Below are 22665 nucleotides of genomic sequence, written 5' to 3' on the forward strand. Positions count from 1 at the left end.
TAAGGCTGAGCATTTCCCTCTAAGTACTGTTTCAGCTAGCAACATTACTCAAATTTTAATATATAGTACTTTTATAATTCACTTTAAAATGGTTTCTAATTTTCACTGGTATCTACTTTAACACTTGGATAAGTTGAATGTATTATATTTCTCGATTTCTGAACACATGGAGATTTTCTAGTTGTTTTCAAATGTCTTTTATTTCTAACAACATAAGATATGTCATCAGAGAACTCTTAACAACATAGCAATGTCATCAGAGAACAATCTCAGTGTTTCAAAGGTCTGTGATTTCAGACCTTTAACATTTGAGATCTGCACTGTGGCCCCAGTATATTATTTTTTCCCTATAGCTATTGAATGTGGTGTTCTAATATATTTACATTGGATCTTGCTGGTTAATCCCGTATTTCAAATCTTCAGGGTCATAAGTGACCTTTTGTTTGCTTGTATCAATTACACAGACAAGAGTGTATTAAAATATCCCGTTTACCACTGTAGATATTTCCCCTTGTATTCTCTCAGCTTTTGCTTTATTTATTTGAGACATTGCTAGTAGATGAACATATATATACACTGTGCTTGGTTGCTCAGTCATGTCTGATGCTTTGCAACCCTTTAGACTGTAGCCCTCCGAACTCCCCTGTCCTTGGGATTTTTTAGGCAAGAATACTGGAGTGGGTTGCCATTTCCTTCTCCAGGGGATCTTCTCGACCCAGGGATTGAACCCACATCTCCTGTGTCTCATGCGTTGCCAGCAGATTCTTCCCCTGCTGAGCCATCAGGGAAACCTAGTAGTTGGATAGAAATGTGTAATAGTTACATCTGCTTAGTGACTTACTGTTACGAAGTATTCCACTTTTATTCTGAAAGTGCTTTTTGCATGAAGGTCTAGTTTGTCTGGGATTGATATAACAACACCAGTTTTCTTTTTATTGTTTTCTAAGGCTGATCTACATACGTGGTTTTAAAAAATCATATTCTGCTTTTATGTTATCAAAGCCTGATTGTTTCTTGTCGTATCATCTTGGGTGTTTCTAGCATTGTAACATGTAACTTGCTTCAAAAGTAGGCACTAATAAGATACTGAGATAATGTCTTACTTGGTTGAATTTAAAAAGTAATGAGCATGATTTTGAATAAGTACTGAAGTTGTTTTAGGTTTCTCTTATTTTAAACGTTAAAAAATGTAGTTTTGTCAGGAAGAGACTTAAAGATTTATATTCTTGAGCAGATATTACCGGCGTGCAGTATACATATCAAAACCTGCAAGAGAAAATGAAATGAAAATAAATATGCTGTCCCTGTCTCTTCCCTGGTGGCTTAGACGGAAAAGAACCTGCCTGCAATGCAGGAGACCCTGCTTCAGTTCCTGGGTTGGGAAGACACCCTGGAAAAGGAATGGCAACCCACTCCAGTATTCTTGTCTGGAGAATTTCCTGCACAGAGGAGTCTGGTGGGCTATAGTCCATGGGGGTCACAGAATCAGACACAACTGAATGACTCACACTTTGACTTTTCATCCCTGTCTCTTAGTTACACATGTCCCCTCCACAGAAGCAATCACTGTGTGATTAACACAGGTAACAGTGTAATCACTGTGACCAGTTTCTTGATTAGCTTTTCACACTGTAGTCTACAGAAACCCAAGTTTTGCAAATTCAGCTTGTTAGGTGGGCAAATATATACACTACTGTGGTAAACTCTAATCTGTGTCTTCATCACAAGGTAGCATTCTAGAACATGCATTTTAAATCATAATGATAACTCTCATTCAAGCTCCAGAACAGTTTTTTTTACTTGAAAAGTTACAAAGCAGATACTGGAAGAGGATAAACAGCTTTCTGCTTCAGTCTGATTAGCCAGTCCTTCAGTTTCGAAATCCTACTGGTTTGGGCTTTAACAGAAGTGGTCCCGTGGTTAAGATAATTGGGGAAATTCTGACAAGGATGGCTCATTTGCTAGTTATTCAAGGGGGTGGTTAGGAGGAATTTCTGTTATGGATTACAGTAAGGTGAAAGAATCTGTGTATTTTGCTTATTCTCTGTCTACATGAGCAAGAAGTGCTGAGTAGGGCTAGAGGATCGGCTTCCGGGGTCATTCACTCACTCATCTGGCTGGCAAGTTGGTAGTCATTGTAAGGACACTCAGGTAACCTTATGGAAAGGCCATCCTGGGACCCAAAGGTTGACCTTTCCATAAGGTTACCTGAGTGGCCTGAGTGTCCTGATAACCCAGAGGCTGGCTCCACAGTAAGCAATCCAAGGGACCAGGGTAGAAGCCACAGTGTCTTACAGTGACGTAGCCTCAGAAGTCACACGCTTCTGCAATGTTTTATTGGTCACTCATGTGTGCTTAGTCATGTTCAATTCTTTGTGACCCTGTGAACAGTAGCCCAGCAGGCTCCTTTGCTCTTGGGATTCTCCAGGCAAGAATACTGGAGTGGGTTGCCATGTCCTCTTCCAGGGGATCTTCTGACCCAGGGACCGAATTCGAGTCTCCTGCGTCTCCTGCATTGGCAGGTGGATTCTTCACTGCTGAGCCACTGGGAAGCCACTGGTCACTCAGGTCAGCTCTGTTCAGCATAGGTGAACACTGTGCTAAAGCTTGCATATCAGAATTTAAAGATTTTTAAGGATAGTCTTTGAAAGTGGCTCTGGTGCCACTCCCCATTTAAATAAGCATTGGATCAGCGATCTTACAGCTGGTGTTTTTGGTAATCTCAAGGTGAATTTATTCAAAAAAGTAATGCTTTTCGGGTGCTGCATACTTTTCTATTATGCATTGCTCAGGAAAATGCCTGTTTGATTGCCAACGTTTTCACAGTGATTTATTTTTTGTTGTATTTGATGCCTGATAAGAACAACATTCACGTAATCTGGGAATATCTAAAGAATTAGTATTCTGGCTTCCTCTTAGAAATTGTAGAATACATCCTCGAGCTTTAATGTGGTGCTGAGATCTTGCCTGCCTTATCTATTGATGTTACTGCTTTAATCTAGCCATTGGATCCAGGTGTCATTCAGAACCCTCACTGTATATAGGGCGTTTTTATTCAGAAAATAATGAATTCTGACTATACTCTTCACAAAATAAGGTGGTGTGAGTGGTAAAGAACCCACCTGCCAGGGCAGGATATGTAAGATACGTGGGTTCAATCCCTGGTTTGGGAAGATCCCCTGGAGGAGGACATGGCAACCCACTCCAGCATTCTTGCCTGGAGAATCCAATGGATAGAGGAGCCTGGTGGGTTACTGTCCATAGGGTGGAAAGAGTCAGACGCGACTGAAGTGACTTAGCACATACATACTCAGGCTGCTGTAATAGTGTGGAAGAGCAAGGCTGCCCCTGTAAGAGAAGAAAAAAAAAATTGTCCCTGTATTCTTTGTGACAGAAATCTTCAGAGGAGTAGGTATTTGAAGATTTAAGTCTCATAGGGAGAGGGCCAGGAAATTTGTGAATCAGGTATCTGTTTATTTTAAATGTATCCAAGTGAAATATCAGATAGATAGTTGGATATTCACAGAAGAGGGTTAGGATTTAAATTCGAGATTTAATAACATCATTCAGTTCAGTTCAGTCACTCAGTCGTGTCCGACTCTTTGCGACCCCATGAACTGCAGCACGCCAGGCCTCCCTGTCCATCGCCAACTCCTGGAGTCCACCCAAACCCATGTCCATCGAGTCAGTGATGCCATCCAACCATCCCATCCTCTGTCTTCCCCTTCTCCCCCTGCCCCCAATCCCTCCCAGCATCAGGGTCTTTTCCAATGAGTCAACTCTTTGCATGAGGTGGCCAAAGTACTGGAGTTTCAGCTTCAGCATCAGTCCTGCCAATGAACAGCCAGGGCTGATCTCCTTTAGGATGACCTGGTTGGATCTCCTTGCAGTCCAAGGGGCTCTTCAGGAGTCTTCTCCAACACCACAGTTCAAAAGCATCAATTTTTCGGCGCTCAGCTTGCTTTATAGTCCGACTCTCACATCCATACATGACCACTGGAGAAACCATAGCCTTGACTACGTGGACCTTTGTTGGCAAAATAATGTCTTCTTTTTAATAGGCTGTCTAGGTTGGCCATAACTTTCCTTCCAAGGCGCAAGCGTCTTTTAATTTCATGGCTGCAATCACCATCTGCAGTGATTTTGGAGCCCCCAAAAATAAAGTCAGCCACTGTTTCCACTGCTCCCCCATCTATTTGCCATGAAGTGATGGGACCAGATGCCATGATCTTAGTTTTCTGAATGTTGAGCTTTAAGCCAAATTTTTCACTTTCATCAAGAGGCTCTTTAGTTCTTCCTCACTTTCTGCCATAAGGGTGGTGTCATCTGCATGTCTGAGGTTATTGACGTTAAAGCCTTGGGAGTAGGTGAGAAAACAGGAGAGAAAGCAGTCCTGGTACAAGTCCTCAGGCACTCATGTTTTAGAAGACGCCTGAAGAGACAAAACAAACCAATAGAGGAAATCAGAGGGAGGAGGAAAGCCAGAAGAACAAGTAGAGGACAAGAGAAGACATCTACTTCAAGTAGAAGAGAGTGGTCTGCTTGGTCTAATGTTCCTGAAGAGGTTACTGTACTAAGATGAGGCAATGGAATTAGGCCGCTGGGTAGTCATTAGTGACCTTGACAATTGAGTTTCAGGAGATTGTTTAGGATTAGGGTGGGTTAAAGAGTAAATTAAAGGTGAGAAAATAGAGATAGGAAATGAAGGCCACTAGATGAAGAAGTTTTGCTGTGAGTAGAACAAAGAAATGGTCATATCTAATTGGTGGGGCGGGGGAGGTGAAGGGGAGCTGAGGTCAGGAGAGGAATTTCCTGGCCCAGAGATCGAACCCAGGTCTCCTGCATTGCAGTCAGATTCTTTACCATCTGAGCTATCGGGAAGTCCTGAGGAATTTCTTAAGATGTGTAATAATAGAGCACATTTGTTCATGATAGTGGTTCAGTAGAAGAGGAGAAACTGACTATACGGGAGAGAGAGAGGTTAGTCAGTGGTTTTCTTGCAAAGACAGGAGTAGTTGGACTCCATGCCCACGTTAGGGTATTGACCTTTGATAGAAGCAGTGCTGCTTTTTCTATTTTAATAGAAGAGAAGCAGTGTAGAAGCACTACAATTCTACCGATCTTACGGGACTTGGCAAAGAAAGTTTTTTTAAAGATTTATGAAGTAAATATAAGTTTCAGTTTTAAAAATATTTATCTATATTGAAAGAAGGAATTAAATTTGTTAGTTTGCCTTGATTTTCCTTTCTCTCTTTCACTTTTATAGTGTTAAGTGTTCGTGTTGAACTCTTACTGTGATTCATTCTCTCAATCCCTAAAATGAATCTGTGTATTAGATCTACTCTGAGTAGTGCAAGTGACCCAGAGGTTTCTGATTTGATTGACACAATCCAGTAATGCCAGGTAGATTTGGTTTTGTCATTTTACTTAAGAATAAATTTGGATTGTTTACCCTGTAATAGAAAACATTTATCTTCAGATACTCAGAAATGAAATAATTTTATAGGCTATACATTGCCTTACATGCTAAAATTCAGCATAAAGCAGGAGGGAGGGACGACATTAAAAAAAGCAGGAAATGGTAGTATAGAATTAGGCAATGCTATCTTCAGTATATCGGGTATTGAAAAGGTCATTGTTTTCTCATCCAAGGTAAGAACTTGAGGATACCGTGTAAGAATAAAAGTCTTGACCCAAGTATTTGGTTTGAGGTTCTAATAAATAAACATCATTGTTACGCCATAAATTTATTCTTGCATATACAGTAGATTTTGTCTTTAATGTCAACTTAAAAATTGGACTTTTTCTTATCAAATCAAATGTATTTCCAGGGCTCTTTTGTGTGCTATAAACTGATAAAATGATTGGACAAGTGATCTAAGTATTTTAAATGTTAAGGTGATGGTAGTTTTAATTGTGTTTTGGAAAAAAGGCTATTTTTTAAAAACTCATTCTGTGTGCTCCTTTTTCTTGAATTCACAGTGATACCATAAACATTTGGTGCTGTTTTGGTAATTTAAGTCCCTGAACTCTTTAGTGTTGACATCTCATCTTTATGGAGGAGGGTTTCTAAGTTTGTATTGTAAATTGTACCTTTGGGAGCAGTGTTATAGCTGTTTTAGGTTTTTAGTAAAGATCAAAGCTGAAAACATTAAACAAGACAACAAGACATGATTTTAAAAAGACACATGGGGAGACATAAAATTCTGCTTTAAACATTTATTAAAAAAAAATTAATCAGAATTTGATTTTTTTTTTCCCCAGACGAAAGATTGCTTAAATCATTGGATGACCAGAAAGTGGAATTTTATCAGATTAGAGCACATTAAGAATTTAGAAAAAACGTTTCCTTTACTAACGAGGAGATGTTTGAATATTTTTTAATTTGGTAAAATGATTGTCAGAGGTGATTTTTTAGTTCTTTGTCTTATTAAAAACATAAATTAGTAAGTATGCTGTCAAAATTGTCAAAATAAGACTAATTAAAACAATTAAGTTTATTATAGAGTGTAAAATTTTGTGTTTTTTTTTCCTGTTGTTATGTTTTTCAATTGAAAAAGTCTTTGGTCATTAGTTTTAACTATAAATTAGTAGTATATGCATATAATGCTTGGTTATTTCTTCTCTAAAGTAAGAAATATCAACTGGTTCTATTAACTTTTGTAAATCTTGCCATAATCATGTATCCTTCCTTATTTGAAATGTCTGTATTTTTCATTGCCTATAAGAAGATGTCTAAAGGTTTTAGCCTACCAGACAAAATGTAAAACTGCCCTAAAATTACTAAATATCTTTAAAGGCTACTTCTCTTGCTACTTTCTCTCTGAACTCATTCTTGATTGCCTAGCCAGAAATTATCAAATCTCTCATCCTTTGGTACAGATGTTACCTCGTATTAAAACTTTTCTTGTGCACATTTGTAAGTTGATATCTTACTCCTCTTTGTATCATCTACATTCATACATTCAGCAGTGTTATTGGATGTCTGCTGTGCCCCAAACACTGTTGTAGGTGTGAAGGCAACAGCAGTGCATGAGAATCCAGGTCCCTATCCTCATGAAATTTATGTTCTAGTTTGGGAATGATAATGAGGGAGACAAAATTAAATAAACAGATAGATGCCTAGAGCCTTTTAGATGTTAAATGTTTTGAGGAGAAAACAGTGTATATGATAGAAGGTTTAAGGAGAGTACCAGTGTTGATTTGATGGCGATGGAAGATCTCTTTGAAGATGTGACATTTATGCCAAAGCTGAACGATAACAGTGGAGCAGTCATTTGAAGATTTGGGAGCAGAGTTCTCGAACTGAAAGACAGACAGTGCAAAGGCATTAGAGAGAGGAAAGAACGGGGGAGGTGGGGGAAGAGGGTGGGAATGGAAGCAGGAGGTAGGTTATACAGTCTTGTAAGCAGAGGTAAGGGATTTGAAATGTATTCTAATTTAATTTCGAAGCCTGAGAATTGTTGTTTAGTCGATAAGTTGTGTTTGACTTTGCAACCCCATAGACTGTAGCCCATCAGGCTCCTCTGTCTGTGGGATTTCCCAGGCAAGGCTACTGAAGTGGCTTGCCATTTCCTTCTCCAGGGCATCTTCCCCACACAGGGATCAAACCTGCATCTCCTACATTGGCAGGCGAGTTCTTTACTACTGAGCCACCAGGGAAGCCCCGCATTTACGGGTTCATGTGATTACATTGGGCCCACTCAGGGCCACCCTCCCCCTCCTTTATTGAGAGTGTACTATACAACCAGCACAGTACTAGGCACTGATGTGTATTGCTGAGCAAGCAAAGATTTTAATCCAAAAGCCACATACAAACAAGACGGAAGTGACCTCCATTCTCAAGGAAAGTCCATGTCAAAATGTCCAGGACCATAGTGCTCTGGAATTGGCCTACTTGAATCATAGGAGTTTGACTGTGGTTGTAAGAGTTATTCCTTACAAGTTACAAGGTAACTTTCTCATGTCTCTCAGTTCAGCTCAGTTCAGTCACTCGGTCGTGTCTGACTCTGTGCGACCCCATGAACTGCAGCACACCAGGCCTTCCTGTCCATCCCCAAATCCCAGAGTCCATCCAAACCCATGTCCATCGAGTTGGTGATGCCATCCAACCATCTCATCCTCCATCGTCCCCTTCTCCTCCTGCCCTCAGTCTTTCCCAACATCAGGGTCTTTTCAAATGAGTCAGCTCTTCACATCAGGTGGCCAAAGTATTGGAGTTTCAGCTTCAGCATCAGTCCTTCCAATGAACACCCAGGACTGATCTCCTTTAGGATGGACTGGTTGGATCTCCTTGCAGTCCAAGGGACTCTCGAGTCTCCTCCAGTACCACAGTTCAAAAGCATCAATTCTTCGGTGCCCAGCTTGCTTTATAGTCCAACTCTCACATCCGTACATGACCACTGGAAAAACCATAGCCTTGACTAGACGGACCTTTGTTGACAAAGTAATGTCTCTGCTTTTTAATATGCTGTATAGGTTGGTCATAACTTTCCTCCCAAGGAGTGAGCGTCTTTCAATTTCATGGCTGCCATCACCATCTGCAGTGACTTTGGAGCCCAGAAAAATAAAGTCAGCCACTGTTTCCTCATCTGTTTGTCATGATGTGATGGGACCGGATGCCATGATCTTCGTTTTCTGAATGTTGAGCTTTAAGCCAGCTTTTTCACTCTCCTCTATTTCACTTTCATCAAGAGACTCTTTAGTTCTTCTTCACTTTCTGTCATAAGGGTGGTATCATCTGCATATCTGAGGTTATTGATATTTCTCCCGGCAGTCTTGATTCCAGCTTGTGCTTCCTCCAGCCCAGCATTTCTCATGATGTACTCTGCACATAAGTTAAATAAGCAGGGTGACAATGTACAGCTTTGACATACTCCTTTTCCTATTTGGAACCAGTCTGTTGTTCCATGTCCAGTTCATTTTTTGTTTGTTTGTTGTTTTTTGGTTTTTTCCATGTCCAGTTCTAACTGTTGCTTCCTGACCTGCATACAGGTTTCTCAACAGGCAGGTCAGGTGGTCTGGTATTCCCGTCTCTTTCAGAATTTTCCTGTTTGTTGTGATCCACACAGTCAGAGGCTTTGGCAAGTCAACAAAGCAGAAATAGATGTTTTTCTGGGTCTCTCTTGCTTTTTCGGTGATCCAGCAGATGTTGGCAATTTGATCTCTGGTTCCTCTGCCTTTTCTAAAACCAGCTTGAACATCTGGAAGTTCACGGTTCACGTATTGCTGAAGCCTGGCTTGGAGAATTTTGAGCATTACTTTACTAGCGTGTGAGATGAGTGCAATTGTGTGGTCGTTTGAGCATTCTTTGGCATTGCCTTTCTTTGGGGTTGGAATGAAAACTGACCTTTTCCAGTCCTGTGGCCACTGCTGAGTTTTCCAAATTTGCTGGCATACTGAGTGCTGCACTTTGACAGCAAGCATCATCTCTTAGGATTTGGAACAGCTCAACTGGAATTCCATCACCTCCACTAGCTTTGTTCATAGTGAGACTTCCTCAGGCCCATTTGACTTCGGACTCCAAGATGTCTGGCTCTAGGTGAGTGATCACACCATCGTGATTATGTGGGTTATGAAGATCTTTTTTCTCATGTCACTACATGGTTCTTTATTGCATCCATACTGGTCTTAACTAAAGCAGATATTTTCAATGCCAGCATTGGATAAATGTCAGCCAAAGAGAGCCAAAACAAACTTTGCCATTGTTCTGAGCTTTAGGGCAAGGGTCACAGTGCTCTGGGGCTCATCTTCCCCATGTAAGCTCATTCTTTAGAGTGTGTTCCTTCTTTAGGGTTGCAGGCTACCATATGGCATGCAGAGAAAGTGCCAAACGAGTGACAGTGAATCTTGTCTCCTTTTTTTTAAAGTCTGCTAATTAATAACTTTAGTTACATCTGCCAAGTCCTTCTTACCATGTAATATAGCGTATTCACTACCATAACACCAGGGAATACATGTTTGACGTCTTTAATATCATATAAGAGCAGTGAAGCAGAATTAACTCTGACAGAGTTAATTTTTGAGTCATTCCAGTTTTTAAATTTCTTTTACCTTTACTTATATGCCTACCTTCAAGGATTACCTTGATAGTGACGCCTGATAGATTAGCCATACTCCATAAGACAACCCGAAACTGTTTATCTTTAGTTTTAGTTATATAACTAACTGAACATAAAAATGTGGAAATGCCTCTTGCATTTAAAGAGATTTTGTTCTAGATATCTTCCAGAGAAAGCTGTGGTTACTCATTGATAAAAAGTTGTGGGTCAAGAGAATTTATTGATACTGTCTAAGCTGTTTGAGATTTTTTGTTTTCACTTATTCTGATTATTTAAAAAATGTATTCACTCAATAAATGCTTATTGAGCAGCGCTAGGTGCTAGGATGATAATAACTGAACACGTAACTTCTTTTGGTAATTAATTAATTTATTTCAATTGGAAGCTAATTACTTTACAGTGTTGTAGTGTGTTTTGCAGCACATTGACATGAATCAGTCATGGGTGTACATGTGTCCCCCATCCTGAACCCCCCTCCCACCTCCCTCCCCATCCCATCCCTCTGGGTCATCCCAGTGCACCAGCCCTGAGCACCGTGCCTCATGCATCAAGCCTGTCCGGGTGATCTGTTTCACATATGATAATATACATGTTTCAATGCTATTCTCTCAAATCATCCCACCCTCGCCTTCTCCCCCAGAGTCCAAAAGTCTGTTCTTCACACATGTGTCTCTTTGGCTGTCTCGCATATAGATAGGGTCATCGTTACCGTCTTTCTAAATTCCATGTATATGCGTTAGTACACTGTATTGGTGTTTTTCTATCTTCACTCTGTATAAATAGGCTCCAGTTTCATCCACCTCATTAGAACTGATTCAAATGCATTCTTTTTAATGGCTGAGTAACATTCCACTGTATATATGTACCACAGCTTTCTTATCCGTTCGTCTGCCGATGGACATCTAGGTTGCTTCCATGTCCTGGCTATTGTAAACAGTGCTGCGATGAACATTGGAGTACATATGTCTCCTTCAATTCTGGTTTCCTTGGTGTGTATCCCTAGCAGTGGGATTGCTCGGTCGTATGGCAGTTCTATTTCCAGTTTTTTAAGGAATCTCCACACTGTTCTCCACGGTGGCTGTACTAGTTTGCATTCCCACCAACAGTGAAAAGACAGCCTTCAGAATGAGAGAAAATAATAGCAAACAAAGCAACTCGCAAAGAATTAATCTCAAAAACATACAAGCAACTCCTGCAGCTCAGTTCCAGAACAATAAAAGACCCAATCAATAAATGGGCCAAAGAACTAAACAGACATTTCTCCAAAGAAGACATACAGATGGCTAACAGACACATGAAAAGATGCTCAACATCACTCATTATCAGAGAAATGCAAATCAAAACCACAATGAGGTACCATGTCACGCTAGTCAGAATGGGTGCTATCCAAGAGTCTGCAGGCAACAAGTGCTGGAGAGAGTGTGGAGGAAAGGGAACCCTCTTACACTGTTGGTGGGAATGCAAACTGAACACGTAACTTTTTAGGAATCATGAGACTCTGAAGGAGAAACAAGCTGCTCTGGGAGATAACACAGTCATCGTTTAGTAACTGTGAGTGGTTGGTTCTGAGACCTTGGAGGATATCAAAACCCAGAGATGCTCAAGTCCCTTTTATTAATATAAAACAGTATAGTATTTACATATAGTCTACATATATCCCTCCCATTATACTTTAAGTCGTCTCTAGGTTTGTTATAATAACCTTGTAAGTGCTATGTAAGTAGTTGCCAGGCTGCTTGGCAAATGCAAGTTTTGTCTTTTGGAACTTTCCCCAGATCTTTTCTGTATATTTTTGACCCGTGGCTGGTTGAATCCACAGTGGTTGAATGGAGAACCCAAGGATACAGAGCACCTACTGTACGTATATCTAGGTAGGTGGTCTAGCATGATCTGCTCATGAGGATTTGACCAACACTGGCTTGCCACTTCACTGTGGGTGGACCTGAATTAACCTTGAAATTTCTCTGAGCCTCAGTTTTCTATGTATGTGAATAGTAATCTTTAATTGGAGTTCCTGTGCCCTTTTGCAGTAGCACTAGCAATTTTGAATTAATTTGTATTAAGAAAGGCTCCCCCACAATTTATATATGTACCTGAATCTGCCTTTGGCTCCCTTACTTTTCTTCTCCTTCAAATGTGATGATTTCAAATTGTGTCCAAACTAGAGGTACTTAACTTTTGGAGGAAAAAATACAGAAATAATGTGTGTTAGTTGGTAGAAGTGTTATAAAATTTAGAAAAATCACGATTTTTATCATTTCTACACCCAGGGAAGACCCTTGACATTTTAGTGATCTTTCAGTCTTCTCTGTGCACATACATAGTTCATTTAAAAAAAGACAAGGCTAGTTGGCTAGATAGTATCATATTACAAATACAGTATGTATTTAACTTTAATTCATAATTATTATGATCACTGTAATTTAATAAATTTATATAATTATTAGACTATATAAATTATACAACTATCATAATTTATATAATTTAACAAAATATTTATAGTATATGTTATCTAGTTATAAATATTTGTGTATTAATAATTTGATAATTCTGCATTTTCACTTAATGCCACATGAATTACATAATACAATTGTATCTAATTATCTTCTATGACATAATTTAATTTTGTTAAGGTTGGAATGATGCATTTCTCAAATGTTTGGTAGAAGGTGTTTATAAAGCCATTTGAATCTGGTATTTTTGTGTGTGTTGGACAGAGGAAAGGGGAAACATTTAAACTCCTCTAGCTTTCAGTAGTTGTAGAACTATTAAGATTATCTATTTCTTTCTTGAGTCAATTCCCCCCACCTTTAAACTGTGTTCACTTTATATATTTGGGATCTTGTCTGTCTCTAATATTCAATCTTTTAAAGAAACTAACCTTTTGCTCTGATCTTCAAACTTTACAAAAACGTACACAATGAAAAGGAAGGCATCTTCTCAGCAGAGCTGAGACCTTTCCAGAGGCAGTCAGTGTACTTTTTCTCAATGACATTTTTATCTTTTTACAACCCTTTTATTTTTTACTAAAACAGGATGAACAGTATGAGACGTAGTGATCTATACTCTCTTGTTTTCTCTCTTCTTTTTGTTTGTTTGTACATCAACCTCATTTTTAATGCCAGTGTAATATTCCACTTCATGGATGTATCCTGTTTAATTAAAAGTAGTTATGCTTTTTTCCCAGTAAAAACCTGTCCCATTTGTTTGATATAACCTAAGAACTTGATTTATTAACCCTATTGTAGTAATAGACATAATCATTTCAGAGGTCCAACAAGCCTTCCATGTGCCTTACCCTTTCACAAATAAGTTGAAATTAAAATGTTCGTTGCTCTATAATAGCCTCCTTGGAAGAGGGTATGTTCCATTTAAGTATTTTTAATTACAAACACAACTCTCTTCTGTAATTTAAATGCCATGTGATGTTGTTAGCACTTGAACCCCTGTTTCTTCTATAACTTACCCTAATGTGCAGTTTGAGAGATAGGTGCCGTCTTATGCTTCCTCATGGCTGCCCTGCTGCCCTTGCCACTTATTTATTTATTTATTTTTCATTTATTTTTATTAGTTGGAGGCTAATTACTTTACAGTATTGTAGTGGGTTTTGTCATACATTGACATGAATCAGCCATGGATACACATGTGTTCCCCATCTCGATCCCCCCTCCCACCTCCCTCTCCACCCGATCCCTCTGGGTCTTCCCAGTGCACCAGCCCCGAGCACTTGTCTCATGCATGCAACCTGGGCTGGTGATCTCTTTCACCATAGATAATATACATGTGTCGATGCTGTTCTCTCGAAACATCCCACCCTCGCCTTCTCCCACAGAGTCCAAAAGTCTGTTCTGTACATCTGTGTCTCTTTTTCTGTTTTGCGTATAGGGTTATCATTACCATCTTTCTAAATTCCATATATATGTGTTAGTATGCTGTAATGATCTTTATCTCTCTGTCTTACTTCATTCTGTATAATGGGCTCCAATTTCATCCATCTCATTAGAACTGATTCAAATGAATTCTTTTTAATGGCTGAGTAATATTCCATGGTGTATATGGACCACAGCTTCCTTATCCGTTCGTCTGCTGATGGGCATCTAGGTTGCTTCCATGTCCTGGCTATTATAAACAGTGCTTCGATGAACATTGGGGTGCACGTGTCTCTTTAAGATCTGGTTTCCTCGGTGTGTATGCCCAGAAGTGGGATTGCTGGGTCATATGCTTGCCGCTTATTTCAAGTTCATCTTCTTACATGTCTTTGAGATGCTACCTTTACTATGACTAACTTTTCATATACTTCTGGAATTTAAAAAAAATGTGTTCCCTTGGTTGATCTGCCAGTATCCTAGCTTTTTAAAGTCTTTTTATTTTTAAATGACTTTGTACTTATAAAAGAGAAAAATAAGAGAGTTCCTATGTACCCTTCAGTTAGTTTCTCCTAATGTTAACATCTTATATATCCATAGTATAATGATAAGAGCTAAGAAATTAGCTTACTGATACAGTACATTTGACTTCGTACTCTTTTACTTATAATGGCTTTGCAGCAATTATTTAATATGTCATAGGAATACTCTTGCTCTTCTCTTCATATTTTCCCTTTTTTTGCTTGTTTTTTCTTTCCAGTTGTCTAGCTGTAGCAAACAAAATAAAAAAAAATTTTTTATATAGTATTTATTTGGGGACCATGTAAAATTAACTCAGGGAGAAAGGACATCATTATGCTACTGAATCTTTAGTACAGAAACAAGATATGTCTTTCCATTTGTTGAAATCTACCTTTGTGTCTCTCAGAAGTGTTCCATAGTTTTTCTCATACATGTTTTGAACTCTTTATTCAGTTTATGCCTGTTTTTTTAAAAATTATAGATAAGATCTTTTCTTTCATTTTATCGTTTATCTGGTTTCTCTTTGTACATAGAAAGGAAAGATTTCTTTATGTTTTGCACTTGACTAAACTACTAGATTATCTTGTTGTAGTAATATTTAGTTGGTTCTTTTGGATATTCTAGTTATTTAATTGTACCCCTACCAGTAGTATTCCTTTCTAATTTCATTCTCTGTGTTGACTGATAAAAATGAGTAACAGTGGTAAAAATGGGGCTTTCCCTGACTCTAGTAATATAGTATATCTAGTATTTCCTCATCGGGTGGTGCTGGCTTATTGTGGGTCTGAAATATATTGTGTTTAAAAAGTGTGCTTTTATATCCAGTATTTTCAATAAGAATGGGCATTGAGTTTTTAAGGCGTCTTTTCATCACCTTCGGCATGATAATATTTTTCTTCTATGTAGCTCTATTAATGTGTTGGGTGATATCAGTTTTACAACAGTGACTTTTGTTGTAAATTTTAGATTTTCCATCTCTTGCGGTTAGTTTTTATCAAAGTAGTTTGTATCAAAAGTACACTTTCTAGTAAATTATCTATTTCATTTGGTTTTCAAGTTTGCTTACATAGACTTGAGCAAAGTAGTCTTCTATGATTCTTTTGGTTTCTTTTTGTATTGATATTTTCTTTTTTTTTTTTTTTCATTACCATCTGATAGTACTGACAAATACATCTTTTTTAAAATTCATTAAACCAAAAGAATAAAAGCAGTTTAATTTTTTTAAAATCCCAAACTTCTTAATTTATAATAAAGAATCTTTCAGATTTAATTCTAATTGTGTATCCCTTACCTACCTAAACTTTTCTGCCTCCTTGCGTTAATATCTTAGGGTCCTTGTAGATTTGTTTCTAGTGACCATTTGGATAAAAGTCTAGATAACAGTCCTTTTATAAAACTCTCTTCTCCCCTACCCTGCTCTTAAGGGGTGAGAATCCTTTTAGTGCACACCCTGTCTCCCTGGTGACTCAGAAAGAATCCAATGCTGGAGACCTGAGTTCTGTCCCTGGATCAGGAACATCCATTGAAAAAGAGATTGACTCCCTTCTCCAGTATGCTTGCCTAGAGAATTCCGTCGACAGAGGAGCCTGGCGTGCTCCAATCCATGGCGCTCAAAGAGTTGGACAGGACTGAGCAGCTAACCCTTTCGCTTACTGAGAAGCATGTTTTAAAGATTCAAAGATTTTTCCCATTTCATCAGATAAATTTTGAGGTTTTTTTTTTTTTTTTAAATGATGCTGGGTGAGTTGCATTTACGATATATTTGGTATGAAATTCTTGTGATTGTTTAAAAGTCTTTCTAAAACAAATTTATGATTTTTTAAATTTTGCATTAAGCAATTTTGACTTAGGTATGGCGGCAACATATTAAAAGGACATAAGGCAAAGTATTACCTCGAAACATCGTATTTTTCTCATAAAATTATATGAGAACATCCTGTTTTCTAAAGCAGAAATGACTTAAATGTTTTGATTCTGGAGGGAGAGAGAAAAAAAATAATGGTATGTTTTAATTGTCCACCTAAAGGGTTGAATTCTTTTTTGTTCCAGTAAAAAGCACTTTCAGTAGTCTCTTGCTCATTTTGTCCATCTGGCTCTTTTTGTGATTGTATGTGGTTATAGCCTCTGTGTCTAAACATAATTCCAGTAATTTTCTCTTTCCCTGTATTATTACTTTTTCTCTTATTTATACTATTTTAGTGGAAAATTGCCTGTTAGGATTTTATTTGGAGTGAGGAATTTTAGGTCTTATGTTACTAAATGCTGTCAGATTCCCACCTTTGTCACATGATTTTTAATGTACTGCCTCTTTGTAAGTAGAGCTGCTTCTTAGTGGTATGGTATAAAATAGATAGGGCTTCCCAGGTGGCTCAGTAGTAGAGAAACCGCTTGCCAGCACAGGAGACTGGGGTTCAATCCCTGGGTCAGGAAGATGTCCTGGAGGAGGAAATGACAACCCACACCAGTATTTTTGCCTGGATCATCCCATGGACAGAGGAGCCTGATCGGCTGCAGTCCATGGAGTTGCAAAGAGTCAAACCCAACTGAGCATGCATGCACACAAAACAGATAAGTGATCCCACCTATGAATTTCTCCTTTGTTTCTCATGTACCTTCTCAGTCCTTTTTCAAAAGAGTGAATTACTTCTTCACCTCTTGTCGATTGGTCAGAGGACTAAGGCTTTTAACAGTAGATTAACTTTAGGTCTTACTAAGGAAGTTACATAGTAAGTGTATTTTCATGATATAACTTACACAGGACTTTTATTTTTAGACCATCCTTTTGTTTCTCAATTCTAACAATATCCCTGCAAATTATATTAGAAAAGGTAGTAAATGTCCATTTTACGAATGGTGAAATGAGTTAAAATTCAGGGGCAAAGGTGAAGGCACGACCAAGACTGAAACTGAGACCCGGATCCCCAAATACTAGTCTAGCGCTCACTCTTTTCAGTCATGAAGGTTTTTGAGGGTGATCCCCACCACCCAGGACTCTTGTTTCCTTCCAGATTTATTGTCCCTAGCTGTTGGAGAACAGACGGAGACCTGTGTCACTTGATTTCCCTTGTTAGGGTATCCCTTCCAGTTGCTGAACTACAATATTGTCATGACTAGCCAGTGTTGTAATTTGTCTGCCTTATTTCGTATAGTGGATTTTTACTGCAGAAACATTTTTTTTATGTCCAGATCTATTAAGTATTGCTTGAGTACAGACTCTGTTATACTTTTTAACTCTTAAGAGATAGGTAGAATTTTATTCCATAGAAATTAAACTACAAAGAGGATCTGGGTCTTTGGAACTTCGGTAGTCTGAACATAATTTCTAACATTCTCTAATTCTTCAGGCCAAGGACCTCTTATTACCTGACTATCATCTGTATCTTTCTTTTCTCCCCTTTTCTTTCATGGTAATGTAATTAATAGCAAGGCTGTGCTTCGCTTCTCTTTGACAGTCTCTACTCCTAAAATCATCTGTTTTCTTCAAGTGTCTTTCAGCCTCAATGTGAGCACAGTGGGTCCTGTGATACGTATGCCATAACATGGCCTATTGTATTCATCCTTTTGGATAAATGTAATATAATTTATATTAGCAGTTTTTATCATCTTTCTTTCCAAAAGAGTTGAAGTCTCAATCCAATCCTCTCCCTTGTGTCTGTTTTGTTTAATGACCGCCTTTTTAATGAGGCCTTTTTGGAACTTCATATTTCCCCATGGATAATGTTTAAGACTAGCCTTTTATCAAATGAAAAGTGGTAGACTGCAATACCTAATCTCATTAATCCATTTGGGCTATAAAATTATGTGACTGTTGGGCAAAATCCAGAAATAAATTAATATGACCAATATAAATATATTTCTTATCAATAACTGCATTTCCCAAATCTTGTCTGTAAGACCATTTAAAATATCTCTGAAACCTCAAAAAAATTCTAACCTGATAGAAATCTTACCCACCTGTGAAAAGGCAGGTGTTTTTCAAACACTACTGACGTTCTCTTCTATGTTAACTCTTATTTGTCTTTCATTAAACCCCGGTATTTCGGCTTCTCAGAAAGGCCCTGCCACTCACACAGTGTTGTTTTGGTACTGAAACTGCTACATTAACACAGTTCTTGTTAAATGTCTCTGAGGTTTTATTTCTTTATCCCTTTCTTTGTAACAAGCAGCCACTCTATTTTTTCAGTAGTGAATTTCAAAATCCTTTTTAACCTTACAGGTCCAGGGGTAGCCAAGGATGGCTGCAGCTTCCTATGATCAGTTGTTAAAGCAAGTTGAGGCCCTGAAGATGGAGAACTCAAATCTTTGACAAGAGCTAGAAGATAATTTCAATCATCTTACAAAACTGGAAACTGAGGCATCTAATATGAAGGTATCAAGACTGTGACTTTAAATTGTAGTTTATCCATTTTTATTCCATGTTTCTTCCTGTAAACTTTGGGTTAGACACTTCACTTACTTAGAAGTGTATTTTTTAAGTTAAGCAGTAATCTGTAAACTCTTTCTCGCAAAAGTTAACATTGATATTTTCAGTCCAGATGTTTTTAATTCATCCAGCAAATCATATAAAGAAAATGATTATAAAACCACAGTGACTAAGTAGTTAGTCCTTAGTTATTTTTAAGCTTAAAAATGAGAGACCAACTTTACCATCACTATAGTGAGGCTGAGCATTCTATGTAATTCACAGAAACTAGCCTCACAGCTGCCAAATTTATCTTAAGGATTAAAACAAAGCATAGTCATCATCCCCAACCCCCTCAGATCTTGTCATCACTTAAGTGCTGCAGTGATAGATCGTCAAGAAATTTGGGGTGACCTAATGAGAAGAGTCCCGAAGTGAAGATTAGTACCTGATTCTATTTCTGGTTTTGCCATAAGCTGAGCTACAGACTGTCGGGTGCCCTTCTGGAATTAAATTGCTTTATTTGAAAAAGTAGTCATTGCACTAACAGAAGATGTCCACGACACTCAAGCCCTGAAATTGGTTTGCTGTATAGCATTGCAAAGCTGTGATAACCTCCATGAAAAGTTATAAAATATTCAGTGTTCACTGGGAAAATATGTTCTTATTTCAAAATAATTGCAGTCAAAACTTTAACTGTTTTAATTTCCAGTTAGGCAGATTTTCCTCTCACTGAATTTAATAGAACTGGAGGTCATCAACAAAACTGTTACCTCCTTCTCTTTTAAAAAAATCCTTCTTGCTACGTGTTTTTTCTGCGCCTTGGCCATTTTACCATCTGGGTTTCTGACCCTCTTCTTCCTGTCTGCTTACTACTCTTATTCCTTATTCATTTATTATTCTCTTCTATTTCTTTTTCCATGCATTTTGAGGTCTCTCTTATTCTTCAAGCTTCTGTGTATTACTGAACTATTGAGCTGCTCCTCTTTTGCCTTTTTATTCACTATCAAAGCAGTTTAGCCTTTTACTCATTTGAACCTTTCTTTCTTTTTCTCTCTCTCTTTCTCTTCTATGCATAAATCTTTTCTACTGTGTTGCCTATTTCTGTGGCAGTAGCAGTGACAGATCTCCAAGATACTGATCTCAGATCCTTCATAAAGAAATATTTTTTTCTATAGACTATAAAGAAGCATTTTTTTTTTCTCACTGCAAACCATGAAAACAGCTGTGAATCAATTACCTACTAGGTTAAAAAAGCGTAGCTTGATATTTTAACACTGATCAGCATAATGTATCTAAAATTATTGTTCATGACACGTGGTTTTAAAAGTTTAAAGATACAAAATTTAAATTCCCCAGCAAGACTAATGGTTTATCTGCTTCAGAAGTATATTTTGTAGAGAATTCTTCCTAGCATACCTATCTGAATGTCTCTTGTGCAGAATTCTGAGTCCCTTTTTCAAGTTTTTTATTTTTATAAACTACTTGAGCAAATTGAAACTTCATTTTGGTGAAACATTTTAACATACCTTTAGATCTATCTCCATGGATGGAAATGCTGAAATGTGGAATGTCTCTCAGAGTAACACTATAAGGCAGATCCTTAAATTTCTGCAATGGAATACCAGGTTGGCCTCTTAGGAATGAGGTCATGAATATACATCATGAATATTAGTATTTAAGATATGTCTGAATTCAACCATGAATTGATTACTGCTCAGTGAGTGTTTTTACAGACATCCTTGCAAAGCCATCCACATATTTCCTCAGGATTTAGTGTATGGTATCATAGCAGTTATGCCCTTATACTGAAGTTATTTATGTATCTCCTTTCAAGAAGCTTTTTGAAAAAAAAGAAGCAGCAGCAGCTTTATAGTACTAACAGGAAACCATGCTCTGTTTATTTTGTCTTAAAATACTGATGTGTGAATGAAGACACTTGGAAACATTGGAACTTACTACATTGGATTAAAGTTAATCCGAAACAATGGTTATTTTTCAAAAAAATAACTTTTTAGACTTTGTAATACATCATATGATCTTGTATTATGTTTGCTGATCGTTCCTGTGTAATGTGTCCACCCTGTGGATGGCAAGGTGTGTCTCTTTCAACTACATTATTTCAGGATTTCTGAAATTTATACAGTAGTGCCATCTAGTGGCAAAAGAGAATACTGCTTTGTTATTGATTACATGTCATTGATAGTATAAAAATATTCTGTGTGTGTGTGACAGTCAGGGAAATATGTGTACAGCAGTTAAGGAAATGTGAGCATTGACTGTATTTGAGAATATTAAGAAAATGTTTATTTTGTAGTTCTAATGATGGCATTGTGGTTGTGTTTAGGAAGAATCCCTTTTTAAATATACATGTAGAATTTTTTTAGAGAAGAAACAGTATGATGACTGAGATTTGTTTTTCAAATAAATTTGGGTTGAGGGGGAATGGACGAAGTGGTTATAAGCATAGATGAAAGAAGCCCATGAGTTGATAATGTTTGAACTAACATGAGGATACATAGGAGTTCATTACATTATTCTCTACATTTATGGATATACTTGATGCTTCTGTGATTAAAATAAACTGCAGATTTTGTGGGATTTAGAATAAGAATGCAGCAATTATAGCTAAACTTAAGGGAAATTATATAGTATACTTCTTACTCCAGGGCAGGAAGTCAATGTGATTTACTTTAAAATGCTGAGCATCGCAGCATGATAAATATGGTGAAAAATTAAGTTAGTTGCACGGTCGTATCCGACTCTCTGTGACTCCATGGACTGCACCTGTCCCGCTCCTCTGTCCATGGAATTCTTCAGGCAGGAGGACTGGATTGGTTGCCATTTTCTTCTCCAAAATATGGTGAAGTATGAAGCATTTAAATTGAAAGATGGCATGGTGTAGAAAAATATATCTAGGTAAAATATTAACCAACCATTTATATCTCTTGTATTTTAGCAAAATGAAGTATTTATAAATTGTTTTAACTATAAAACCATGTATATGGAGAGTATCTTGTATTTTCAGAGTGTAAGAAAAAAATGAGAAGTAAAAATTCAAATTGGCACAGTTCATAATTTATTTTGAAGATTTAATTACCAAGTATACTTTTATCTAGTAATAAAAAATATCAGTAACTGTGACATAGTGAGGAAAACAGAAGTGGATCAAGTTGAAAACTCCCTTGAAATGACACAGTTACTCATTCATATTTTCTATTCACTTATATGACCACAGTATATTTGTCTGTAATAATTAATTCTCTCATGTTTCTAAAATCTTAACTTTTTAAAAATAAAGTTTGATTATATGATTAATTTTTTAAAACCAAACTTCCAGAATTTATAAATACAAAAGAATATTCTCTCCTTTAAAATTACATATTTATTTTAAAAACTGTCATTTCTCAAAACATTTTTTGAAATATTTTGTTTGTTTGGAATTGCTTTGTAGTTGTACTGCATCTTTTAAAAACCTCTTTGAAATTAAGGACTTCTTTTTAGGCTGTATTAAGTATGCAACCCCAAGCAATTGATCAGTCCTACCGCAGCAATTAGAAAACACTGGATAAAAACAAAAACCATTCTTTTAAGGACATTGGAGAACTGTGAAATCATCAAGAACTATACTAACTAAAATTCCTAAGAGGAAAGAGTCCTTTCTAGATGAGCTGAGATCACCAGTAATTTTCTTCCCCAGGGGTATTTACTGATTCTGTAACACACCGATAATTAATCATTGGCACAGGCATTGAGACTCCACTGGAGGAAGGAAACCGTTGGGCAAAGACGTGGACATGTGCAAAGCATTGAC

The 22665-nt window shown here is 37.5% G+C and overlaps 1 long non-coding RNA gene across 1 annotated transcript in view; it reads left to right on the forward strand.

The window, feature by feature from the left end:
* The window catches only part of LOC136155175 (uncharacterized), a 192981-nt gene extending 171052 nt beyond the window's left edge, over window positions 1–21929 (forward strand). The window contains exon 10 of the long non-coding RNA XR_010660706.1: window positions 18666–21929. This is a non-coding gene — a long non-coding RNA (uncharacterized lncRNA). The remainder of the gene's footprint in view (window positions 1–18665) is intronic.
* Window positions 21930–22665: the final 736 nt, after the last annotated feature.

Source organism: Muntiacus reevesi, unplaced genomic scaffold (assembly GCF_963930625.1).
Source record: "Muntiacus reevesi unplaced genomic scaffold, mMunRee1.1 SCAFFOLD_133, whole genome shotgun sequence".
NCBI lineage: Eukaryota > Metazoa > Chordata > Mammalia > Artiodactyla > Cervidae > Muntiacus > Muntiacus reevesi.